At 38.0% G+C, this 25,851-nt stretch overlaps 1 long non-coding RNA gene across 1 annotated transcript in view; it reads left to right on the top strand.

Moving 5' to 3' along the window:
* Positions 1–20,022, top strand: part of LOC119866726 — an 88,849-nt gene extending 68,827 nt beyond the window's left edge. The window contains exons 2-3 of the long non-coding RNA XR_005381158.1: positions 19,262–19,409; positions 19,856–20,022. This is a non-coding gene — a long non-coding RNA (uncharacterized LOC119866726). The remainder of the gene's footprint in view (positions 1–19,261; positions 19,410–19,855) is intronic.
* Positions 20,023–25,851: the final 5,829 nt, after the last annotated feature.

Here is a 25,851-nt window from a genome sequence, read left to right on the forward strand (position 1 = left end):
AAATGTGTAACTGTCTGTGCTACCCAAGCACCCCTGTACCATGATTTTTATTTTTTATTTTTTATTTATTTTTTTAAATAAATTTATTTTTTATTGGTGTTCAATTTACCAACATACGGAATAACACCCAGTGCTCATCCCGTCAAGTGCCCCCACCAGTGCCCGACACCCATACACCCCCACCCCCCGCCCTCCTCCCCTTCCACCACCCCTAGTTCATTTCCCAGAGTTAGGAGTCTTTATGTTCTGTCTCCCTTTCTGATATTTCCCACACATTTCTTCTCCCTTCCCTTATGTTCCCTTTCACTATTATTTATATTCCCCAAATGAATGAGAACATACACTGTTTGTCCTTCTCCGATTGACTTACTTCACTCAGCATAATACCCTCCAGTTCCATCCACGTCGAAGCAAATGGTGGGTATTCGTCCTTTCTAATGGCTGAGGAATATTCCATTGTATACATAGACCACATCTTCTTTATCCATTCATCTTTCGATGGACACCGAGGCTCCTTTCACAGTTTGGCGATCGTGGCCATTGCTGCTAGAAACATCGGGGTGCAGGTGTCCTGGCGTTTCATTGCATCTGAATCTTAGGGGTAAATCCCCAACAGTGCAATTGCTGGGTCATAGGGCAGATCTATTTTTAACTCTTTGAGGAACCTCCACACAGTCTTCCAGAGCGGCTGCACCAGTTCACATTCCCACCAACAGTGTAAGAGGGTTCCCTTTTCTCCGCATCCTCTCTAACATTTGTGGTTTCCTGCCTTGTTAATTTTCCCCATTCTCACTGGTGTGAGGTGGGATCTCATCGTGGTTTTGATTTGTATTTCCCTGATGGCAAGTGATGCAGAGCATTTTCTCATGTGCGTGTTGGCCATGTCTGTGTCTTCCTCTGTGAGATTTCTGTTCATGTCTTTTGCCCATTTCATGATTGGATTGTTTGTTTCTTTGGTGTTGAGTTTAATAAGTTCTTTATAGATCTTGGAAACTAGCCCTTTATCTGATGCGTCATTTGCAAATATCTTCTCCCATTCTGTAGGTTGTCTTTGAGTTTTGTTGCCTGTATCCTTTGCTGTGCAAAAGCTTCTTATCTTGATGAAGTCCCAATAGTTCATTTTTGCTTTTGTTTCTTTTGCCTTCGTGGATGTATCTTGCAAGAAGTTACTGTGGCCGAGTTCAAAAAGGGTGTTGCCTGTGTTCTCCTCTAGGATTTTGATGGAATCTTGTCTCACATTTAGATCTTTCATCCATTTTGAGTTTATCTTTGTGTATGGTGAAAGAGAGTGGTCTAGTTTCATTCTTCTGCATGTGGATGTCCAATTTTCCCAGCACCATTTATTGAAGAGACTGTCTTTCTTCCAATGGATAGTCTTTCCTCCTTTATCGAATATTAGTTGACCATAAAGTTCAGGGTCCACTTCTGGGTTCTCTATTCTGTTCCATTGATCTATGTGTCTGTTTTTGTGCCAGTACCACACTGTCTTGATGACCACAGCTTTGTAGTACAACCTGAAATCTGGCATTGTGATGCCTCCAGATATGGTTTTCTTTTTTAAAATTCCCGTGGCTATTCGGGGTCCTTTCTGATTCCACACAAATCTTAAAATAATTTGTTCTAACTCTCTGAAGAAAGTCCATGGTATTTTGATAGGGATTGCATTAAACATGTAAATTACCCTGGGTAACATTGACATTTTCACAATATTAATTCTGCCAATCCATGAGCATGGAATATTTTTCCATCTCTTTGTGTCTTCCTTAATTTCTTTCAGAAGTGTTCTATAGTTTTTAGGGTATAGATCCTTTACCTCTTTGGTGAGGTTTATTCCTAGGTATCTTATGCTTTTGGGTGCAATTGTAAATGGGATTGACTCCTTAATTTCTCTTTCTTCAGTCTCATTGTTAGTGTATAGAAATGCCACTGACTTCTGGGCATTGATTTTGTATCCTGCCACGCTACCAAATTGCTGTATGAGTTCTAGCAATCTTGGGGTGGAGGCTTTTGGGTTTTCTATGAAGAGTATCATGTCATCGGCAAAGAGGGAGAGTTTGACTTCTTCTTTGCCAATTTGAATGCCTTTAATGTCTTTTTGTTGTCTGATTGCTGAGGCTAGGACTTCCAGTACTATGTTGAACAGCAGTGGTGAGAGTGGACATCCCTGTCTGGTTCCTGATCTTAGGGGAAAGGCTCCCAGTGCTTCCCCATTGAGAATGATATTTGCTGTGGGCTTTTCATAGATGGCTTTTAAGATGTTGAGGAATGTTCCCTCCATCCCTACACTCTGAAGAGTTTTGATCAGGAATGGATGCTGTATTTTGTCAAATGCTTTCTCTGTATCAAATGAGAGGATCATATGGTTCTTGGTTTTTCTCTTGCTGATATGATGAATCACATTGATTGTTTTACGAGTGTTGAACCAGCCTTGTGTCCCAGGGATAAATCCTACTTGGTCATGGTGAATAATTTTCTAAATGTATTGTTGGATCCTATTGGCTAGTATCTTGTTGAGAATTTTTGCATCCATGTTCATCAGGGATATTGGTCTGTAATTCTCATTTTTGGTGGGGTCTTTGTCTGGTTTTGGAATTAAGGTGATGCTGGCCTCATAGAACGAATTTGGAAGTACTCCATCTCTTTCTATCTTTCCAAACAGCTTTAGTAGAATAGGTATGGTTTCTTCCTTAAACGTTTGATAGAATTCCCCTGGGAAGCCATCTGAACCTGGACTTTTGTGTCTTGGGAGGTTTTTGATGACTGCTTCAATTTCCTCCATGGTTACTGGCCTGTTCAGGTTTTCTAATTCTTCCTGTTCCGGTTTTGGTAGTTTGTGGCTTTCCAGGAATGCGTCCATTTCTTCTAGATTGCCTAATTTATTGGCGTACAGCTGTTCATAATATGTTTTTAAAATCGTTTGTATTTCCTTGGTGTTTGTAGTGATCTCTCCTTTCTCATTCATGATTTTATTAATTTGAGTCTTCTCTCTCTTCTTTTTAATAACGCTGGCTAATGGTTTATCTATCTTATTGATTCTTTCAAAGAACCAACTCCTGGTTCTGTTGATCTGTTACACAGTTCTTCTTGTCTCGCTTTCGTTGAGTTCTGCTCGAATCTTTATTAACTCTCTTCTTCTGCTGGATGTAGGATCTATTTGCTGTTTTTTCTCTAGCTCCTTTATGTGTAAGGTTAGCTTTTGTATTTGAGTTCTTTCCAGTTTTTGAATGGATGCTTGTATTGCGATGTATTTCCCCCTCAGGACTGCTTTTGCTGCATCGCAAACATTTTGAACAGTTGTATCTTCATTCTCATTAGTTTCCATGAATCTTTTTAATTCTTCCTTAATTTCCTGGTTGACCCTTTCATCTTTTAGCAGGATGGTCCTTAACCTCCACGTGTTTGAGGTCCTTCCAAACTTCTTGTTGTGATTTAGTTCTAATTTCAAGGCATTATGGTCTGAGAATATGCAGGGGACAATCCCAATCTTTTGGTATCGGTTCAGACCCGATTTGTGACCCAATATGTGGTCTATTCTGGAGAAAGTTCCATGTGCGCTTGAGAAGAATGTGTATTCAGTTGAGTTTGGATGTAAAGTTCTGTAGATATCTGTGAAATCCATCTGGTCCAGTATATCATTTAAAGCTCTCATTTCTTTGGAGATGTTGTGCTTAGAAGACCTATCGAGTATAGAAAGAGCTAGATTGAAGTCACCAAGTATAAGTGTATTATTATCTAAGTATTTCTTCACTTTGGTTAATAATTGATTGATATATTTGGCAGCTCCCACATTCGGGGCATATATATTGAGGATTGTTAAGTCCTCTTGTTGAATAGATCCTTTAAGTATGATATAGTGTCCCTCTTCATCTCTCACTACAGTCTTTGGGGTAAATTTTAGTTTATCTGATATAAGGATGGCTACCCCAGCTTTCTTTTGAGGACCATTCGAATGGTAAATGGTTCTCCAACCTTTTATTTTCAGGCTGTAGGTGTCCTTCTGTCTAAAATGAGTCTCTTGTAGACAGCAAATAGATGGGTCCTGCTTTTTTATCCAGTCTGAAACCCTGCGCCTTTTGATGGGGTCATTAAGCCCGTTCACATTCAGAGTTACTATTGAGAGATATGAGTTTAGTGTCATCATGATATCTATTCAGTCCTTGTTTTTGTGGATTGTTCCACTGAACTTCTTCTTAAAGGGAATTTTAAGAGTCCCCCTCAAAATTTCTTGCAGAGCTGGTTTGGAGGTCACATATTCTTTCAGTTCCTGCCTGTCTTGGAAGCTCTTTATCTCTCCTTCCATTTTGAATGAGAGCCTTGCTGGATAAAGTATTCTTGGTTGCATGTTCTTCTCATTTAGGACCCTGAATATATCCTGCCAGCCCTTTCTGGCCTGCCAGGTCTCTGTGGAGAGGTCTGCTGTTACCCTAATACTCCTCCCCATAAAAGTCAGGGATTTCTTTTCTCTTGCTGCTTTAAGGATCTTCTCTTTATCTTTGGAATTAGCAAGCTTAACTATTTGATGTCAAGGTGTTGAACGGTTTTTATTGATTTTAGGGGGGATCTCTCTATTTCCTGGATCTGAATGCCTGTTTCCCTTCCCAGATTAGGAAAGTTTTCAGCTATGATTTGTTCAAATACATATTCTGGCCCTCTGTCCCTTTTGGCGCCCTCGGGAACCCCAATTAAACATAGGTTTTTCTTCCTCAGGCTGTCATTTATTTCCCTTAATCTATCTTCATGGTCTTTTAATTGTTTGTCTCTTTTTTCCTCAGTTTCCCTCTTTGCCATCAACTTGTCTTCTATGTCACTCACTTGTTCTTCCACCTCGTTAACCCCCATCGTTAGGACTTCTAGTTTGGATTGCATCTCATTCAATTGATTTTTAATTTCTGCCTGATTAGCTCTAAATTCTGCAGTCATGAAGTCTCTTGAGTCCTTTATACTTTTTCTAGAGCCACCAGTAGCTGTATAATAGTGCTTCTGAGTTGGCTTTCTGATATTGAATTGTAATCCAGATTTTGTAACTCTGTGGGAGAGAGGATTGTTTCTGATTCTTTCTTTTGAGGTGAGGTTTTCCTTCTAGTCATTTTGCTCAGTGCAGAGTGGCCAAAAGCAAGTTGTATTGGGAAAAGGAGAAAAAGAGAGGAGAGAAAGAAGGAAAGAAAAGAGAAAAAGAAAAAAGAATAAAGGAAGAAAAAAAGAAAAAAAAAGAGAAGAAAAGAGAAAGAGAAAGAAAGGGAAAAAAAGGTGGGGGAAGGAAACAAAGCAAAAAGCAAAAAAAAAAAAAAACTAAACCAAAACAACAACAACAACAACAACAAAAAACAAACACGGGGGAGTACCTTCTGATTCTGTGTACTTTAAGTCCCTTGGCTTCCCCTGGAACTTGTCCGTCTAGCTGGTCTTCTGGGGGAGGGGCCTGTTGTGCTGATTTTCAGGTGTTAGCACTTGGGGGAGCTGCTCTGCCCCCTGCCTGGTGCAGGGCTCAGTGGGGGTTGTTTACCCCGTGAGGCCCCAGGAGGAACAACTGCAGTGGCGGGGCCAGCTGTGGAGACCTGGAGTCATTTCCTGCAGTAGCTCCAGAGCTCTCCGTCTGCAGGGCCTGGAGGCTCCGGGGCGGGGCCGCTGATCTGCTCAGCTCCGGGCAGGAGCGTCCTTGCTGTCCTGGGCCCTCCCGGCCTCTGCCTGTCCCGGGGGGAGGCCAGATCCTGGGCTGTGTCCCGGCGCCCTGTGCTCCGAAGCCTGCGCTGTTGGATTCGCGCTCCCGGGCCGCAGCCCCCTCCGCGGAGCCGCCCCCAAGCCCCCCGAGCCCCCCGAGCTGCTCCCGCCCCGTAGCCCCCTCCGCGGAGCCGCCCCCGACCCCCCCCAGCTGCTCCCGCCCCGCAACCCCCTCCGCGGAGCCACCCCGAGCCCCCCAAGCTGCTCCCGCTCCGCAGCCCCCTCCGCGGAGCCGCCCCCAGCCCCCCCGGAGCTGCTCCCGCCCTGCAGCCCCCTCCGCGGAGCCGCCCCCGAGCCCCCCAAGCTGCTCCCGCCCCACAGCCCCCTCCGCGGAGCCTCCCCCCAGCCCCCCGAGCTGCTCCGGTCCCGCCGTGCGCTGCAGCCCTTAGGGAGCTCGGCGCACTCTCCCGGGGCGCAGGTGTCTGTTAGTGTCCCAGGGAGCCCGAGGGCATCCCCGCCCTCCTGGGTCCTGCTCCACCTCCCCGCGAGCCCCTTTCCTCCCGGGAAGGTCGGTGCAGCTCCTGCTCCTCCGGGACGGGGCTCTCCTGTCCTGGGGACACTCGCCCCGGCCTCAGCCCGGCTCCTCGCGGGGCCCCTCCCCCTTGGAGGCCTTTGTTCCTTTATTTCTTTTTCCCCGTCTTCCTACCTTGATAGATGCGCGAACTCTTCTCACTGTAGCATTCCAGCTGTTCTCTCTTTAAATCTCAGGCCGAATTCGTAGATTTACAGGATGATTGGAAGGTTTTCTAGGTAATTTGGTGGGGACAGGTGATTTGGAGACCCTACTCTTCCGCCACATTGCCCCTCCTCCTCTGTACCATGATTTTTAATGTAAGTGTGGTGTTGTATCAGTTAGATGAGTTATATGCTATTTAATACCTTCTCTAATCACTGGTGGAACTCTGATTTCACCATAGCATCACAGTTTTATGCTATTTAACAAAATAAAATTGGGTGTTTCAGAAACTTGTAGGCTCACTTGTTTGTGAATTTACTTTGCTTTTGGTTGCTAATGGATAGTTACGATCAGCTATAACCCAGTGCAAATGCTCTATATCTTGAATATATATTCTTTGAGGTCTGGAATTTTGATATGCTTAATCATAGCTTTGGGCTCATACTTTTTCTTTCATGGACGGTGGACAAATTGAATTATTTTTAAAAGGGGAGCAAATGGTATGCTTTAAGAAGTCTGTATAACTTACCTTTAGCTCCTTTTCTATATTTAAATATATTTTAGAGGAAAAAAAATCACAGTGCCTAAGACTTTTAAAGCTAGAATTAAAGTGCATTAAGGCTTTCTTGAATCTTGTTATCTGTCATTTTAAATCCTCTTGAAGTTAGGTATAAAGAATAATAGATATATATTCAGTCAGGATACTGAAGATTTTTACTGGCTTTTGGATTAGAAGATTTTCAACTATCAGTGTTTAAGCCTCAACTAGCTGCCAGTTAGTCTTGACAAGGCCAAAATAAGATTCTAATAGTTGTGATTGTGGAGAGGGTGCTTTTTCATTAGGTGAGGCAAAGTGTCAATTAAAAGGGTATTGAGATAAAGAAATTGAAACTAGATTAAGTTTATACTTTTTCATGGATGATAAGAAAATCCATTTTCGAGTTGCATTTCATTGAGGATATACTATCAGGGGCAAAGCTGGAATACCGTGCACACTTAAAAGACTGCCTTGAGTCCTCAAAAGACTTATTAACTGCCTAGTCATTTCAAAAGAATTTTTGTAGATATAAAACAAGCATGCTTTATATAAAATGAAATGCCAAGGCCACATAATGGCAGTAACTTTTAAAGAAGCTTACAATTAGCAGTCTTATTTCCCCCTCACTCTTTCCTGGTAGTTCATGTAAATACTGAGCAGTCTTTCAGTGGGGTTTCTAATCTTATGAGAAAGTCTAAAGACTATATTTGATATATCTGCAAAAGGAAATAACTGTGTACATTTCCAGCACGACTATCCTTTTTCAGAGGCAATGCCTGGTAAGAGTAAACTTGAAATTTTAATACAACATTGGAAACTGAGCATGCATCTGTAGAATGCATGAAACCTCAAGTTAGAATTGCTATCCTGACTAATCTATATAAATAAAATTAAGTTTCTCTCTGACGGTTACTGCATATGGTGAAATGTTTGGATAGATTTCCTAAAATTTAGAAAGCCTTTTTAGGAGTTAATAGTAGGCTATGTATTAAATAAGATATTCACTTAGAGAAGACCCAGGAGACTCCCCAAAGAAATGCCTCCAGTGGAACTTCAGGCATTGGTTTGCACAGAGCTGCTTCTTACATTTCAACTTGATCTAGTTTGCTTTTGGGTAAGTAGCACCTGACATTTATTGATATATCCAACGATAGTTAATGATTCTTCCTGTTTGTTGGGGGAAAAACATAATATTGAAATTTAGCTGCTTCCTTCTGGTCTCTATAATTTCACATGAAAAAGACACTGTCATTAGAATGTGTGTTCTCCTATAAAGTAAGGCATTACATCTCTCTGACTGCTCTCAAGTAGTTTATTTTGTGTTATTTTTCAGAAGCTTAACTGTGATGGGTCTTCCTAAAGATTTCCTTGGGTTTATGCCTTTTAAGGTTCACTTAGTTTCTTGAATCTGTAGGTTTGTGTCTTTTGCCAAGTTTGGGATGCTGTCATCCATTATTTCTGTGAATACCCTTTGCAGCCCGACTCTCTTTCTCTTTACCTTCTGGAACTCCCATGGTATGAATGTTGGATCTTTGTGTTATATTCCCACAGTCTCCAAGTCTCTGTTCATTTTTTTCCAGCCTATGTTCTCTCTAATCTTTTCACACTGAGTAAATTCTATTGATCTTTCCTTAAGTTCACTGATTCAATCCTCTGTCATCTCCACTACTGTTGGGACCATCCACCATGTGTATTTTTCCTATTATATTTTTCAGTTCTATGATTTCCATTTAGTTAATTTTTATTATTTCCATTTCTTTCCTGAAATTATCTATTTTTTCTATTTGTTTTAAAACAATTTATCATTGATTGTTGAAGCATTTTTACAATGGCTGCCTTAAAATTCTTCTCAGATACTTTCATTGCCTAATCCATCTTGTTGTTAACATTAGTTCCTTTTCTCATGCAAGTTCTGATTTCTTGATTTTTGGCATGAGGAGTGATGTATTTTTTTATTCTGGACATTATATCTATTATAATATCTATTATATCTATATAATAGACTATGGATATTACTTAAATATTATATTTAATGAGCAGCTATCCTGTTGTTTAGTACATAGGTCCTGGCTTATTGTTTTGGGCTGTAGTTCTAATAGCAGTTTAGTTTTCAGAGTATTTGCAATGTTATTTTGGTCTATTTGGTTTATTAGGAACTGATATAGTTGCTATTGGTCCTTGCTGGTGCTGTTTAAGGGGAGAGGGCAGCAAAAGGGGTTTCCTCTGGTTGGGAAGCAGGTGCCTCTGGGTGGAGGTGGGGGAGCCTCAGCGCTTAGGGACTTTGAAGCTTTCTGGGCCAGGTGAGGTTGTGGCAGGATCCCTCTTGCTAGCGTTGCTTAGCTGCTCTGTGCCTCTTAGTAAGAGTCTCCGGTCATGCATGAAAGGAGAGCTCTTCCCCTAAGCATCTTAATTGTTGGTGGGGCTCCCTATCCATCTTCCTTACAACTATCTGGTGTTATCAGAGGGACTCCTATCACTTTGGGGAAAGAAAAGAGCCTCCCTTGGCTGGCTCCTATGCTAGGCTGGGAAGAGAGTGCATGTAACTTATGCTCCTCTTATATTCTTTTTCTAGTCCTGGGATTGCCAACCAGTTTGCCTTCCTCTTTTACTTTTCAGAGTTTTTCTTTGATTACCTTTTATTTCTTTCCAGAATTTATAGTTAAACTTAATGTGGAAGAACAGGGAGAAATGATCCTGCACAACTTGTCTGGATCTCAAGCTGCCACTTACCATGGCATATTGGAAAAGAAAGGAGTTTGAGTCAGTTTTAGCCTTGAATCCTTGTTGAGCCACTAATCTGTATGACCTATATGACCTTAGAGCATGTATTTAACTTCTCTAAGTCTTATTTTCTTCAACTGTAAAATGGAGATACCTCATTTATTCGTTCACTCTTTATTCATTCAACAAAATATCTGTCATTGTGAATACTCTAAGCTATCCACTATTTAGGGCATGAGATTCAGTGGCATGTAAGAAAGTTAAGATCCCTGCTCTTGTGACATTTTGTCCTTACGGAATACTCAGATAATCAACGGTGACACAAAAATAAATAATTCCAGAGAGTGATAAGTTCTATGAGAAAACTACAATATGGTAATGCTGGAGAATGACAGAGATGGGTACTTGGATGAGTATACTTCAGATACTCAGGGAGGGTCTCTCTCAAGAGATGACATTTCATACATTCATTCCATTGATTCAGCCACGTTAATTGAGCTCTTAGTAGATAAATATTTGAACAAAGACCTGAATGATGAAAAGGCTCCAAACACTTGAAAATTTGATAGGATACCAATCTAGGCTGGGGGGGGGGGGGAGGGCGCACTCTTAAAAAAAAAAAAAAGATGTGAAGTAGAAGAATCTTGAAAAGATCATGGAATAAAGGTATGTAGTGTGGGTGGAATATTGTAAATGAAGGGGAATATTGTGCCACGGTGATCAAAAAAGGTAGGCAAGAAAAACTATGTGGGGGCTTTAGGGTCATGATGTTGAGTTTAGTTTTATTCTCTCAAGAATGTGATGTCTTTAGAGGGTTTAAGCAGATAAATGATACAATTTATGGATGTTTAATAAGGATTAGTCTAGCTGTTTTGTAAGTAATAGAATGTGGGAAAGCAAAAATAGAAGCTAAAACACCAACCAGTTAAAAATTTATTTTAGTAGTTCAGGTAGGAAATAATGAAACTTGAGCTTGAAAGGCAGCTGTGGAAAAAAGAAGCTGTAGTTTGAACACACCCTTTGCGGTTCAAGCAGGCAAGATTTTCCGAAGGATTGTCTCTGAAGTTAGGAAAAATGAGAGGAATCTATTTTGGATTTAGGTTGGATGATGGGAGTCATTTTAGACATGAGAGGATTGGGAGAGGAGATTGTATTAGAAATGGGGTCAGAAATTAAATATATTTGTTTTCAGTAAGTTAAATTTTGAGGTGTCCATAAAACATTCATGGAGATTTTCTAAAAGTAGTAAATATCCAATTCTGGAGCTCATGGGATTCTGAGCTGGTGCGACAGTATAAATCTGTGTGTCACCAACATTTAGATGATGTTTAAAGCAGAAGGACTCATCTAAAGGGAAATTACAAAAAGAAGGATCTGAGCTACTCCACAATTTTAAAATCAGGAGTAGGAGGTGCATCTAGCCAAAACAGATCAAGAAGACAAGAGAAAGTGGGGATAAAATTTAGGTAATTCAGTGTCAGAGAGGTTAAATGAAGAAAATATTTCAGAAGGGAGAAGTGTTCAATGTTGTCAAATGCTTTAGTGAGATAAAGACATAGAATTGACTAATGGAGTTGGTAATTTGGAAATATTAAGTGGCCTTCATAAGAGTCATTTCAGTGGAGTAGTCAGGGTTATTAAGAAAATCATTTATATATGAAGTTAGGCATTCTACTAATTTCAAATTACTTTTCCCTGAGTTTCTTCATGTGTAAAATGATGATAATGGTGTTTTTATGCCCACGTCATTCCTTTTCTCTCATAATACTAGATTTTTAAAGGATCAAATGACAATACATAAGGAAAAAAAATGACCTATGCAGAATTGCACAAATGCACACTTAATATTTATTTTTCTTTTCTTTTTTTTTAAGATTTATTTATTTTAGAAAGGGAAGGAGTGGGGGAGGAGAGGCAGAGGGAGAGAGGGAATCTTAAGCAGACTCTGCAGTGAGCACAGAACCTGACATGGGGCTCAGTCTCACAACTGAGACTGAGATCATGACCTGAGCTGAAACCAATAGTCAGACATTTAAATGACCACCCAGGCACCCCTATTTTTCTTTTATATACTTGGAGGTAGACACATTTTAAGCAAATACACACTCATACATCCAATGAATGGACATTTACTCCTTTCAAAAATATGTTTGAGCCAATAATTGAGCCAAGAATTGCCTCTGCATTATAGATACTTAAGTAGTTGGATTTGTCTTTAAATATAGATGAAGATATGCAAAAATAAACTTTATTTTAAGGCCAGATATTAAGCCACAGTTTTCTAAGGTGACAGATATGAGCATTCCTAAGTTTGTTTTCAGAAATTGCCTTATTTTTATAATAACCACTACTACTAACATTGCCTTAATAACAACCACAATTAAAATCACACCAATAATAGCTACTATTTTTAGGGTACATTACATATCAGGCACTTCACATATATTATCTCATTTAATTTTTATAACCACCCTGTGATATGGGATGCTATTATTATCTCCACTTTATAAGTAAAAAAAAAAAAATGAGTCTCAAGGAGGCTGAGCAAATTTTTCCAAGAACTGCAGATAGTCTGAGTCAAGTTTTAAAATAAAATCTTTTAAAATCCATTGTTCTTACTCTTAACACAATTCTGACTTTCATTTTTGGGTGTGTTGAGAGGTTTAGATTTGGTAAGGTGAGAGTTGTGGAGCATCTACACAGACAAATCTCCTAGACTCGTGACCAAAACCAAGCTTTGTTTATTCTAAGGAAAGAAAACTGCAAAGAGAAAAGATAAAAAGTAGGCTAAAATATCAGATCAGAGAGAAAGGACTTGAGATGTGACAAAGCCACATGTGAAATGTGGAACTCTCCCCAAGATGGATGTATAGATTAAAAGAGGGACAGTGAAGATAGCCCGGCCATAGGTACATAAAACATAGTATATCTTGGTTGTCAGTGCACTATGTCAAGAGAGGATTCTAGGAGTCACAGTTGGGGGATGCTGACGTTTAAGGATGGGATATCCATCACTTGGAAAGGCTCAGAAAAGGGAAAATGAATGTACATTTATTTTAGAGGGATTTGTTTTAATCAGGTAAGGTATGACATGCAGGCATGGAAGTGACCATCATAAAGGAAGAAGTTTATTGTATTCACAGATCCTTAGAAACAGGAGGCATGGCACACAATGCAGGAAGTACCAGGGTCGGTTGGAAGGCAGAGGAAGGAAGAGGAAAATATGGAAAGTTCCTTTATTTGTGGGAAGGAATGAGCAAGGCAAGATTAGCAGCCTTAGGATTGGTTATTTGGTTTCAGTAGGCTTTGGGGTATAGGGTTGTCCCCAGTAAACTGGTATTTGGCTCTAGCAGAAAATGAGAAGTGGCCTGGAAAGTGAGAGGCTGATAAAGAAAGTGATTAATTTGTAACATCTGCACTGGTTGGTTTGCATATGAAAGGTGGCCACTGCAGGCCAGTAGTTGCTATCTGTGGGAATTAGCTAACCCCGGGAGGGGCAGTCCCTCCCAGCTCAGTAAGGTGCCAGATGCGAAAGCATCAAAATACAGAAAATAAAAAGCCATGGTTAATATAGTATTAAACACTTATTAGGGCAGCCCCGGTGCCGCAGCGGTTTAGCGCCGCCTGCAGCCCTGCAGCCCGGGGCATGATCCTGGAGACCTGGGATCTAGTCCCACATCAGGCTCTCTGCATGGAGCCTGCTTCTCCCTCTGCCTGTGTCTCTGCCTCTCTCTCTGTGTCTCATGAGTAAATAAATAAAATCTTAAAAAAAAAAAAACCACTTATTAGATACCAGGCATAGATTTTGTCTCTCTCTCTGTGTCTCTCATGAATAAATAAATAAAATCTAAAAAAAAAAAACACTTACTAGATACCAGGCATAGATTTTGTCTCATTTATTTTTTGTGATAACCTGTAAGGTAGGAATTATGTTTTTATTTTATAAATGAAAGAGTTAATGTTGGTTGATTGTGGGAAAAGTCCCAATTTGTGATGAAGTCCTGCTAGTGTCAGTACACAAAGTAATCACTTCACGGGGCTGGACCCTGCCATTCTGCAGTTGTTACCAGCTGTGTCTTGGGTAGTGGAGAGAAATAAGATTAGAGAATTTCTAAGATTCTCCACTGCCTTTGTGGCTTGGTATATATAGTCTGATGGGATCTGTAGGAGAGAAGTTATCTGAGGAAGTTTACTGTGGCAGGGTGTGTAGGGGGCACTGCTGAGAGAGAGCTTGCTTACCTGGGAGCCTGTTGTAATAGAGGCAGAAGGCCTAGGGGAGAATTAAATCAGGAGCCAAGATACTGTGTCCCAACTCTCCCACATGACCCTGTTGGCTAGGTAACACTGAATGACTGTCCAGACCAAGGGAGCAAGGGCTAACAACCCGAAAGAGCTTGGAATTCAAAGTTTAGTAGAAGAACTGACAGTGATGAAATGAAATAGGTTGGAAAATTGTATGTTGAAATGTTGCTAGAAATGTAGAAAATATTCAATAAATATATATTGAATTGGAATTTCATCTGGTAGTAGGTTTTCTTGGAATGGCAGGCTATAGTTAACTTGAAGAGAATCTGGATGTTCTTCTTAAACTTCTATCTAGAGATTTCCACTACTTCTTCCTCTCTTTTTTCAGTTCCTATAACTCTAGTTAGCTACCATCCATTGTCCGGTAAGTACTCTGGTAATTATTTAATTGCCCTTTATTGTGTTCTGCATGTTTTTCCTCTTTCTTACAAAAGTAGACTATAAGCAAGTCAAGATAAGAACTGTATCTAGACCCCTCATAGCATTTAGCAAGTTCTAGACATATGGATACCCAGTAAATATTAAGAGATTATGAATTTGTTGCTTGAAAGAATCTTAGAAAGCTTCTAATTTAGCTATCTTCCTGATGAAACAATCTTGAGGAGGATGAGGAGCTTCCCCAAGGTCAAAGGTGAGGTAGTGATGGTGCCATGAATCAGAATAGGCCTTCTCACCAGGCCTCTTGATTAGTAGATTGAGTATTCAGTGCATGCTTTAACTTTCTTATGAGCTTACTGGGCTTTTAAAGAAAAGCTAAATTCATTTAAATGTTTTATAAATTCTAATTGCCCATAATTATATAAAATGTCTCAGATAATATAATTTTTAAGTAGGCCTTTATTCTGTCATTTGTCATTGATATAGATGACAGGAATAGAATATGTGTTAAAAATGTCAAGTGTACTAGGATGATGACATTTTATGTAAGTACGTAATTAAATCATATTTTGGAAGAACTGATAATCGCTATTTCCAAAGAAGTGAATTATATTTGAGAACACTTTGAGAGGTCCCCAGTTGGCATTTCATAACTCAAAACCACCTTTGTATATTACCCCAGAGCTACCAAAGAAGAAGACAAGATGATACTCTCTGTGGCAACATAGGAAAGACTATGTAAAATGTACAGATGTCTAAACGCTTCCCCAAGGCACAGTGGAGGTTGCACATTTTATTTCTTACAGTGTGTCCTGGGGCCAGAAACAAACTGCTTACCTTCATTATAAACATTGACAGAGGTATGGTCCAATATGGGATTAACTGAAAAAATGTTTGCTTACAAGGAAATACTATCACCCTAGGGCTGCAGGTGATACTATTAAAAAATGATATTTTGTAGTGCTAATGTTTGGCAACACCTGTGTTTCTCTCCTAATTGTTTATAATTCTCCGATTGCCAAACTCTCCACTCAATCTCTTGTTGAAAGAGAAGGACTGCTGATAATTTTTGAAAACTTGAACATATCATAATTCTCCATTACAGTTATCTGAGCCTTATTGGGCAGAGAATGTTAATAATGAAAATAAATGTGTTCTTTATTAGTAACAGCTTTGTGTCAGAATAGCATTTATGCTGTAATCAAATATGAGTAAAGTGAGGGAGGAGAGTTAATGGAAAGCAACTATACAGAGGAGATGGGGTGAAGTGGTACTCTCAGTGGGCAAACGTTTCATAGATCGAGAGCAGTCAGGGATTTTTCAGATCTAGTCTTTTGCTAGTGGATGTTGAAATTCAGGGGGAATGCAATATGTGGGACGGGGGAGTGGTACGGCTCCTTGGGATGGTAGCGCTCTAAGTTTAGGAAAACTTCCCTAAGTAATGTTGGGGGAGATATGGAATGTGCTAGTACATTGGCTTCAGAAGCTACAGAGCCACAGGGCCATTGGACCATCAGAGCTATAGAACTCTGAAGGTCAAAGAAGACAGAGAAGCCTTGGGGTATTTAATAAGCATTGGAAGTAGGCATCAAGTATGTGACCAGTCTTCCCCATGGGAGACACACATATGGTTTTAGAAATTTAGAGGACTAGTGTCAAGGAAGCACAAGGACTTTTCTAAAACTTGCCGTTTGATGAGGTAAGAGCTTTGATAAGTTGTCTTACTGGTATCTCTTTGGTTTTGGCTTAGAGGCAAATGTACTAAATTAAAGCGCAGGTTGAAAGCACAGTCTAGCAGTCCATACTTCAGGCTCCCGAGTTTCATTTACCCTTTGGAGTTTAAAAATCCTAAAATATTACTGCTGCTGCCATTCTGTGTGGAGGACTCAGGGGCACTTTTGGCTCTCACAGTCACATTATAATGTTTTGTTCTAAGTGTGATTCACTTTGATGCCGTGGTTATAAGATAGATAGGGAGATAAAAGGCATGCAAACAGACGGGAACATGTTTTTACTTATGAACAACAGCAGTTGGAAATTTGCTGCAAAGACCACAGCTCTATTCTATTCTGGATGATAGCCCAGGAAAGCAAAGTTTGGGTTCTCAAACATAGAATGTTACCTACTGTTTTAAGATTTATTGCGTGCAGACACTACAGAGAGTTCAGTAAGTATATGGCAGGATATAGATTCTCGTATTTCTTTCTTTGTTACATTAGAAGAAAGCAGCTATTTCTTTATCATACATAGTACCTAGGTGGATTTCAAGATTAAGTCAAAAGGGAATTTATTTTCCTTCATTCAGATGGAATTTTAAGTCCTACTAAGTGCTATTTGTTAAAAGAATATGAGAAGAGAGAAAAGATTTTGCTTAGAAATGAGAAAGGAGAAGTGGGTTTGCAGAACAGGCAATATACAGGACAAAACTTTCATTTGGTGGGTCAAAGGCTTTGATAAGTTGTCTTCTGTCTTTGGCAGGAGAAAATATTTCCATAGATACTTGTGAAAATGGGGAAAGTAATATAGAAAATTTATCTCTATGTACCTATATATATAGCTTGAGAGCAAAAAATATATAAAGGAGAATGTTTTCAGAAAAAATAATTCTCTGATAGTTGATCCCAAGAAAGTTTCCCGAGAAGGAAGCCTGGTATCTGGAGAGAGCCAGTAGAAAGACCCGCAAATGGTCAATGCAGAGTCATTGGTGGCTTTCCCAGCTTCACGTAGGAACTGAGCCACTGTAAACTGTTCTGCTTGCACTTGAGCATGCACCTTCCATGGGCTTCCAACAACTAGAATCAGTCTTAGCAATTCCTCCTGTCAGTGTCTTATGAAGACTCACTTCTTCATAATTCGGGCTCTGATGCTATTTTTGCTCAGTGGGAGAGATGCTTGACCTTGGCCTATGACTTGCTTTATTCTTGTTTATTTTACTGTTGCTAACTCCCTACCCTCTGTATTTGCCTACTACGAATCCCAAGAACATTTGTGAGTAAAAAATCGGAGATTGAAAAGTCTGCTCCTAGCCACATCCCTTCTACTTAAGACACTTGAACTAAATCAACTGGTGACTTTCTCAGGTGTGGTAGATACAGTCATATTACAAGAGTATCACCTTGTTTAAAACTAATATCTGGAGTAAGTTCAGCCATTTTTAAAGCAGATTTGATCGATTTTCCTTTGACAGATTACTGAGCTTGCAGGAAATAGAGCCATGTGAGGAATCCTGCTTGGTGAACTCCAAAGCCAAGTTCTCAATCATCATTCTTTTCTTTTCGCAGCTGTCTTCCTGTGTCTATAAGCAAAATGTCAAGTTTGTATGCATTTTTACATTTATTTATTTATTTATTTATTCATTTATTTATGCATTTTTACTTTTAAATGAAGACCTTTCCTCATTGCATTCTGTCTTGCTCCAGTTGGCTAATATTAGGAGTGACCCCACTTCATCAACTGACCCTGACTCTTACATCCATGAATCGGCCTTCTTGCCAGAACAGAATATAAATATTTTAAATATTTAATAAATATGCTTCCGTGCAAGAGTTATGTAATGCATTGCTAGGAATATAGTTTATTCATGACAGGCAAGACTATTTTAGGCTGACTGCCTTGCTGTAAATAGCTGAAAGAGGAGACGGGAAAGGTAAGACAAAGAAAACACATACAAATTTAGAGATTCAAAAATCTGACGGTGTTCTTAAATGGCCAACTTAGCTCCTCCTGAATTGACTCACCATCCTATCAATTAAAGACCTAATCCCACCTGAACAAGTTGAAAACTATTTCATGTTATTTGTTTATAGTCTACATTAGATCTTTTGAAGTCTATTTTGATGTACATTTCATAAGATCATAGCATTATTAATATGTTTTGATATTTTGTTACTATAATTTTCTATAACCATCATAATATGTAGCTAAGAGTAATAGATTTTTTTCATCCATGGCTCATGTCTCTCTTTCAATTTCATATGATTTGGATAATATCAAAAATAAGAGAAACATTGTATCACTTATCAATACTAAAATACTCATTTAAAAATATCTATTTTAGCTCAATAGCAATAAACCAGTAAAATATAAGTTCGAAATGGTAATTTCTTGAAAAGTTTGTTAGCATTGCAATTTAGGATAATATGTTGGTTTTTGTTTACTATTGTCTATATGATTTGAACTTGAGTGTTAAATGTTAGATTGGAATGGAGCTCAATCTAACAGCATGTGTGTGAATGTAAGGGAGCTTGCCTTACAAATGACACGTTGGTAATCATGTTATGGTCTTAAGCCATGAAAGGCATCTCTAGATCTTGGTACACAGTTGAATTATTTACTTGTAAGTGATAGTGCTAGTGGTCAAATGAGCAGTCTCACAATTTTTCAATTAATAAGTTAGTCTTACTATTAATAAGTCATCCATAATTCATATGTATAGGTAGCATCTAGGGCAGTTACTTTTTTATTTAATATTTTCTGCTAATTTCCTGTTGTCAGTAGAGAAAAAAAAATCTAATTTTTGCTTGCTGATGAAAAATCTAGGGTTTTGTTTTTCAAAATAAAACTGTCAGTGTGTTTGAAGTAGGAGAGTTTTGCTGAAAAAATCCCTTTTTAATCAGGAAGGTGCAGTCTGGCCCCTCCTTGAAATAAGAGAAAAGTAAAAGTAAAAAAGAATTGAATTTTTCCAATTGATTCAATTGATTCAATTCCAATGAGCAACACATTTACATAGGACTTTATCCACAAGTCAGACTAAATCATGATCAGCTCTACTATTTAAATGGGACAATAGTTTCTTGCAAACTGGGAAATTACTGAGGGAAGGATAAATAGAATTGAGGTTCCTCCCACCTGACCCTCTGCCAGTTTTCGTGTTTATTCTTACTTCTTTATACTTGCGCAGTCTAACACATTTATTCTTCCCACAGGAGTTACTATGATATGCATTAGACATTAATATGCACATTTGAATGAGGAGTCAGGTTCCAAGTTACAATAAAAACCACTTGTAAAGAATTTTCTCTTGAATTCAAATCTTTAAACAGTCACAACAGATTAAATTATTTTTTAAGGAAGGTAAGTTGTGCTATATTACTTCTTTTTAAATGTTCAAGATTTACTTTATTAGTTATTTTATAGTATGTCCTTAATGAATACATTCATATCAGACCAAGGGGAATGAAACCCATAACTGAGAAGGCTCTCTAATGAGCCATATAGAACTGAAATAACTACATATGCATTCCACAAATGGACCATTAATTGGAAAAAGAACCAAAGTGTGGAGATATAATCCTATAGGATGGAACTTAAATGGTAATATAGTTTAAGGTTTTAGAACTTTCGATTCACTTGTGTGGAGGAAAAGGTGAATATGAAACAGTTTGCTTTTCCTTCTGTGTAAGATGAAGCATTTCTATTAAACTGTTGTGCTAACCTAACTTTGAGAAAGAAATAATTTTGAGAATATTGTTAATATAACAAGAACTGTTGTCTCGACCTAATACTTTTCCTTTTTTTAGTTATTTAGGTAGCATGTTCTATCATACTTGTAGCTCTACTCTTGGGTTGCCAGTGCTGCTGGGTTGCTTAAGATGTTAACATACTGACCTTAGGAGGAACAAGGACATTCTGATACTGTTGTGCCCAATGGAACAAACCTAATGGGATCCAGGACTCTCTGTGGATGAACAGGTAATTTATCCTCCATAGGCCCAAGGAGCAGGGTGAAGCTGGTAAGATGGTAGGATGGCATGAAATAAGAGCACACTGGGACCAACCACCACTAGCCTCCACTGGCTCTGGAACGAATAGCGTGGGCTGAATGAGGAACCACGTCTTCTCAGCCTGTCAACCGTTATCTCGTGTCCACACTGCCATCCCTGTCTCTTGTACCCATTGGGGCTTTTCTTCGCAGTCCCCAGTGAGTTTGCCTTACGTAGAGCAGCCCTCAACAAACTCAGCTGGGGCCACCACTGGTCCCCTTTTGTAACACATTGCAGACAAACATGATCTTTCTCTGCTGTGTGAAAACAAAACAAAAACCAAAATGAAACAAAACAAAACAAAAACACTGGATGCATCTGTGAGTGAAGGGGAGCTATTAATATTTACAGTTGGACCACAGGCATAAAGCTGGTCTGTCCTGGACGTATGGTTGTATTTAGTTCTCCAGGGCTCTTTATTTTATATATATATATGTGTATAAAATATATATATATATATATGACTTTTTATTTTACTTTGTTCTAAGCTTTCTATAAACATTGGGATATTGCATTAAATCACAAATAATTTTTAATAAAATCTTGAATTTGTAAAAAAATATATATGTATATATATGTAGTATGTAGTATATACAAGGAGATTTCTTATAATAAATTATATTTTAAGAAATTTATTATAAGAAATTGGTTCATGAGGTTATAGGAGCTGGCAAAAGCTCAGCCCCAGTTCCTGTCCAAAGGCTGGAAGCTGCCCTAAAACCAGGAAAAGCTCAGGTCCCAATTTGAAGGTCATTGGGCAGAATACTCTGGGAGGGCCAGCCTTTTTAAAGCTCTGTTTAAACAACTGGATGAGTTAAACTGCTTTAGTAGTCTACCAATTTAAATGTTAATCTCCTCCAAAACCACCCTCACAGAAACATCCAGAAAAATGTAAGAGCAAATCTCCAGGCACTCCATGGTTCAGTCAAGTTGACACAAACTAATTGGAGTGGCCACCCAACTAATTTAGAAGCAGCAAATAATTTGCTGTCTCGTGTTGAGCCTCAGTCCAGTCATTCAGTGTTTTCTTTTATCTTTATTCCAATGAATCCAGTCTCTTCTTCTTTATTCCAATGAATCCAGTTTCTCCTTCTTCTATGCTTGCTCTTAGTTTGTGTCAGAACTTCTCTGGGCCCAGCCCCATCATGTTCATGGATCTCTTTTTTAGGTATTTAATTTTATCATGGCATTTTAAAACAGCGCTTTACAAATTATACTCTGTGGAGGGATGTGGTGTGGGGGAAGGTAAATGGAAGATTGAAGGCAACAGGTGGGTTGCAGGGCACCATCTTTGCTTCAGCTGTGGTAACTCTGTCTTTTATTCTTTTGTTTTTCCTTCCTAGTTAGTTTTTTTTTCCTTTAAGATTTTATTTATTTATTCATGAGAGAGAGAGAGAGAGGGAGGGAGAGGAAAGAGAGGCAGAGACACAGGCAGAGGGAGAAGCAGGTTCCATGCAGGGAGCCTGATATGGGACTCGATCCCAGGACTCCAGGATCATGACCTGAGCCGAAGCCAGACGTTTTAACCGCTGAGCCACTCAGGCATCCCCCTAGTTAGTTTTTATCTGAGGACAGATTAGTTGGCTAAAATGTGTTTGAAAATCACTACATATTTTCCTTAATGAGTCCATGATTTCGCCTCAGATGATCCATGAAACTGCTGAAATTGTATGTAATAATTTCTTTGTAAAGTTGTATTTTTCTGAGGAGAGGACACACAAATTTCTCATTTATTTAAAAAGGTCTAGGGGCACCTGAGTGGTTCAGTTGGTTAAGCGTCTGCGTTTGGCTCAGGTCAGGATCCCAGGGTCCCGGGATTGAGCCTCATGTATTTGGGCTCCCTGCTCAGTGGGAAGCCTGGTTCCCCCCTCCCTCTTGTGCTATTCCCTTGCTTGTGCTCTCCCTCTTTCTCAACTAAATAAATAAAATATTTTTTTTTTAAAAAAAAGGTCTATAACACAACAAATTAATTACCATTGGTTAAATGTTCTGCATGACACCTTGTATTTTCAAAAGTAGATATGATTTAGAAATTATATATAAGGACTTTGAGAATAATGATATTTAATAAATCATGTCCTATGTTTCTACTGGATCACTAATAAAATGATACTGGAATAAACAAGGATTCATTTGCTGCAATGGAAAACAAAAGAGAGAAAAAAAAGCCTTTTTAATTCATATTTAACTGTAGATTGTATTGCCTTGTTGGTGGGTGGCATATTTGATACATGGAGACTTAAATATCTTTCTTCTCAATAATCTTCTCAGAAACTTAGCTAAATAGAAAAATCATTGAGTCAGATCAAGGTTAAAAAGAAAAATTGAAAATTTTACATAGCAAACGTTCCCAGCATTTAGTGGCTTAAAATAACAGGATTTATTATTTTTTATGATTATTTTGGTTAACTGAGTGATTCATTATGCCATGCAGTGTCAGCTGCATTAAGCTGGGAGATTGGCCAGGCTACCTTGGCTCTCCATGCAGTATCTTATCCTTCAGAGAATGTATTTCCATATGTCCCCTCTCTTCAGGAGAACAGCGTGGAGACTGAGTTCCAAGAAGATAAGTCCTAGTGTACAAATGCTTGTCAACTCTCTGTTCACATCATGCATGTTGATGCATGGCCAGAGTCTTATGTCCAAGCCCAGAATCAATATGAAAGAGAACTATATAAAGCTTGAAAACTGGGAGCATGATTCATCAGGAACCAACATTATAATATCTAGCACAGTAAGGAAGTTATAAAAGTTGTTTGTATGAAGCAGGCTGGTAGCTCATGGTCAGAAATTAAATATGTTTTTAGAAATTAAAAAATGCTATCATTTTGAACACTTCAAATTTAGGAGATGCATCCATATATATAGTAAAAAAAATACATACCTTAAAAACCTTCACTATTGAAAAAGGAGAATGAAAATGAAATAATTAAGTGTCCTATTCAAAATATTTTTTTAACTTCACAAAATAAAATTTAAGAACAAGGCATAAATGATAAGGCAAAAGGAAGAATTTAATAATTTGAAAAACCATCACAAAAGTAATAGGTTAATATAAAAAATTGCTTCCTTGAAAAGTCTAATGAAATAAAACTCTTATAATTAAAAATTAAGTAAAACGGGGAAAACATGGACATAAAGATTGAAAATTTGAATAGTTCATTCTAGGCTTACTAATATACTATCCTATTCTGAAATCTGTTACCATATACTATAAAGAAATACAAATTTGAAGTAAAAATAGTTGAAAAGATGGTGCAAAATTATTATTTGTAGATAATGTGATTTGTTATCCAGATAACTTGAAATAACTCAGAAGTATTAAGATTAACAAGCAATAGAATATTTATAAAATACATAAAAAATAAAGAGCTATAGTAATCAGCAATGATCACAAAACATTGTTGAAAACAGTTTTCATTCACGTTAGTAGCAAAACTTTAAGAATAAATTAACTCATTGTTCATAGACGTCTCTCAAAAATATTTTCTGGATATTCAAAAACTAACAAAAATGAACAAGAGTTTGGAACCTGTATAAACAGAGCAGTACACTTGAGATTATACAAAGCCTTTTTTAAAAATAAAGAGTCTTGATTAAATAAATGTATATATCATGTTCCAGGATGGAAGTGTGAATACTGTAAAAGTGTTAATTTTATCCTATTCATTTAAATATTTAATTCAATTTCATTATGTGCTCCAAAACATTTTAGAACTTAAAGTCATACGAAAGTGTGATGGAAGAACAAAAAAATTATACACGTTTTTTGTTTTTGTTTTTTTAAAAAGAAGAGTAAGGTATGCAGGTACAACCAAATACTTGATATGAAAACACAGCTATGTTTATTTAGTGATTAGCACCAAATCAGTTAAATTAAAGAGACTGAATAAAGATTTTAGGAACGAGGTTTAATGCAATCAGAATTTAAGGGCAGCCCTGGTGGCTCAGTGGTGTAGCGCCACCTTCAGCCCAGGGCGCGATCCTGGAGACCCAGGATCCAGTCCCATGTCAGGCTCCCTGCATGGAGCCTGCTTCTCTCTCTGCCTGTGTCTCTGCCTCTCTCCGTGTGTCTCATGAATAAATAAATAAAATCTTAAAAAAAATAAATTGTAATAATGAAAGCATTATTAATCATAAAAATAAGATCTCTACCTCAAATTATAAAACATAAATAGTAAAAACAATGGTAATTGACATATTTGCCTACATAAAACTAAAAATTTTTGTATGTCAACATATTATGAATAAAAGTTTAAATATGTCCACATATTATGAATGTAAATTTCAGGTATGCATAACGATAAGTTCTAGAGATATGCTGTACAACATCATGCCTGTAATTATCACTGTATTTTACACTTAAAAACTTGTTAAGGGGTGCTTGGGTGGTTTAGTTGGTTAAGCATCTGTCTCTTGGTTTCAGCTCAGATCATGATCTTGGGGTCATGGGATGTAGCCCTGAGTTGGACTCCATGCTCAGCACAGAGCCTGCTTGAGATTCTCTCCCTCTCCCTGTACCTCTCACCACCTCTGCTTACTCTCTCTCAAATAAATAAATAAATCTTAAAAAAATTGTTAACAGGGTAGATCTTGTGTTAAATGCCGTTACTACAACTTGATGACATATTTTCCAGAAATTTACCCCTAAGCCCCCCAAAAGTGAATATTCTCATTAAATAAAGAATCTTTACAAAAAATAATGAAGGAATGAGCATAAAAAACATGAATAACAGAAACATGATTAGAACATAAACCAACAAAACAATACAAAATGAAAAAACAATGTTGTTTAACTGCACAGTGGATTAACAAAAATAAAAACCTATGTATTTTGTATTTTAAAATTTGAACATGAAAGAGAAATGATAGCCAGTGTTGTCAATAGTTCAGGTTAGTGGGACTCATGCATTGTAGAGGGAGGTAAGAGTGACACAACATATGTGTAGAATAATTTGGAAATATATATATATTAAAATATTTTAAATGAAAATATGTTTGGATCTACTGATTTTATCTCCTAAAATTCACCTTAAGGAAATAATGATGGATGTGAATCAGACCATTAATATTTAATAGCAAACATAAAAAAATATAAACAACTCACACTGACTACCAAAGAATATTACTAAAGGACCTTAAGTCTGTATGATAAGAAATACCTATAGACATTAATAACACATGGCAAAAGAATGTATACTTCATGACAGACAATAATATTCAGGGTGATTAATAATATGAGTATGAGTAGCTCATAAAATATTAAGCATAGTATAATCCCAGTTGAAAAAATCTTGGGAAATATATGCCGAAATATTAATAGTACTTATTTCTGCATTTGGCATTATGAGTGACTTTTACTTTTTTTTTTAGTAATTTTCTGTAGTTTTCAAAATTTCTTGTTTTGTGTTTGTAATTAGAAGAAGGCTGTTCAAAATTATTAACTATTATAGGCAAAAGGTGATAAAAACAAGAACTATTCTGTTGCTTGCATACTCTTATGTGAGCACATATTTGTGCACACGTATAAATGCACACAGGCACACACACATACCTCCCAGGGTACAGATGTCTATATTTGGTAGCATAAGTTCCTTTAGCATTAACTGAATTAATAGGGTTCCAGAGCTACAACGTCTGTGGCACATGTGGAATATTTGGACAATTCTTAACATGTATCCCCAACCACACGAGTCATTGATGGTATATGGGACTACTTGGTGAAGAGAGTTTTGTTCTCCTGTGGGCAAAAC

The sequence above is a fragment of the Canis lupus genome, chromosome 29 (assembly GCF_011100685.1).
Source record: "Canis lupus familiaris isolate Mischka breed German Shepherd chromosome 29, alternate assembly UU_Cfam_GSD_1.0, whole genome shotgun sequence".
Taxonomy (NCBI): domain Eukaryota; kingdom Metazoa; phylum Chordata; class Mammalia; order Carnivora; family Canidae; genus Canis; species Canis lupus.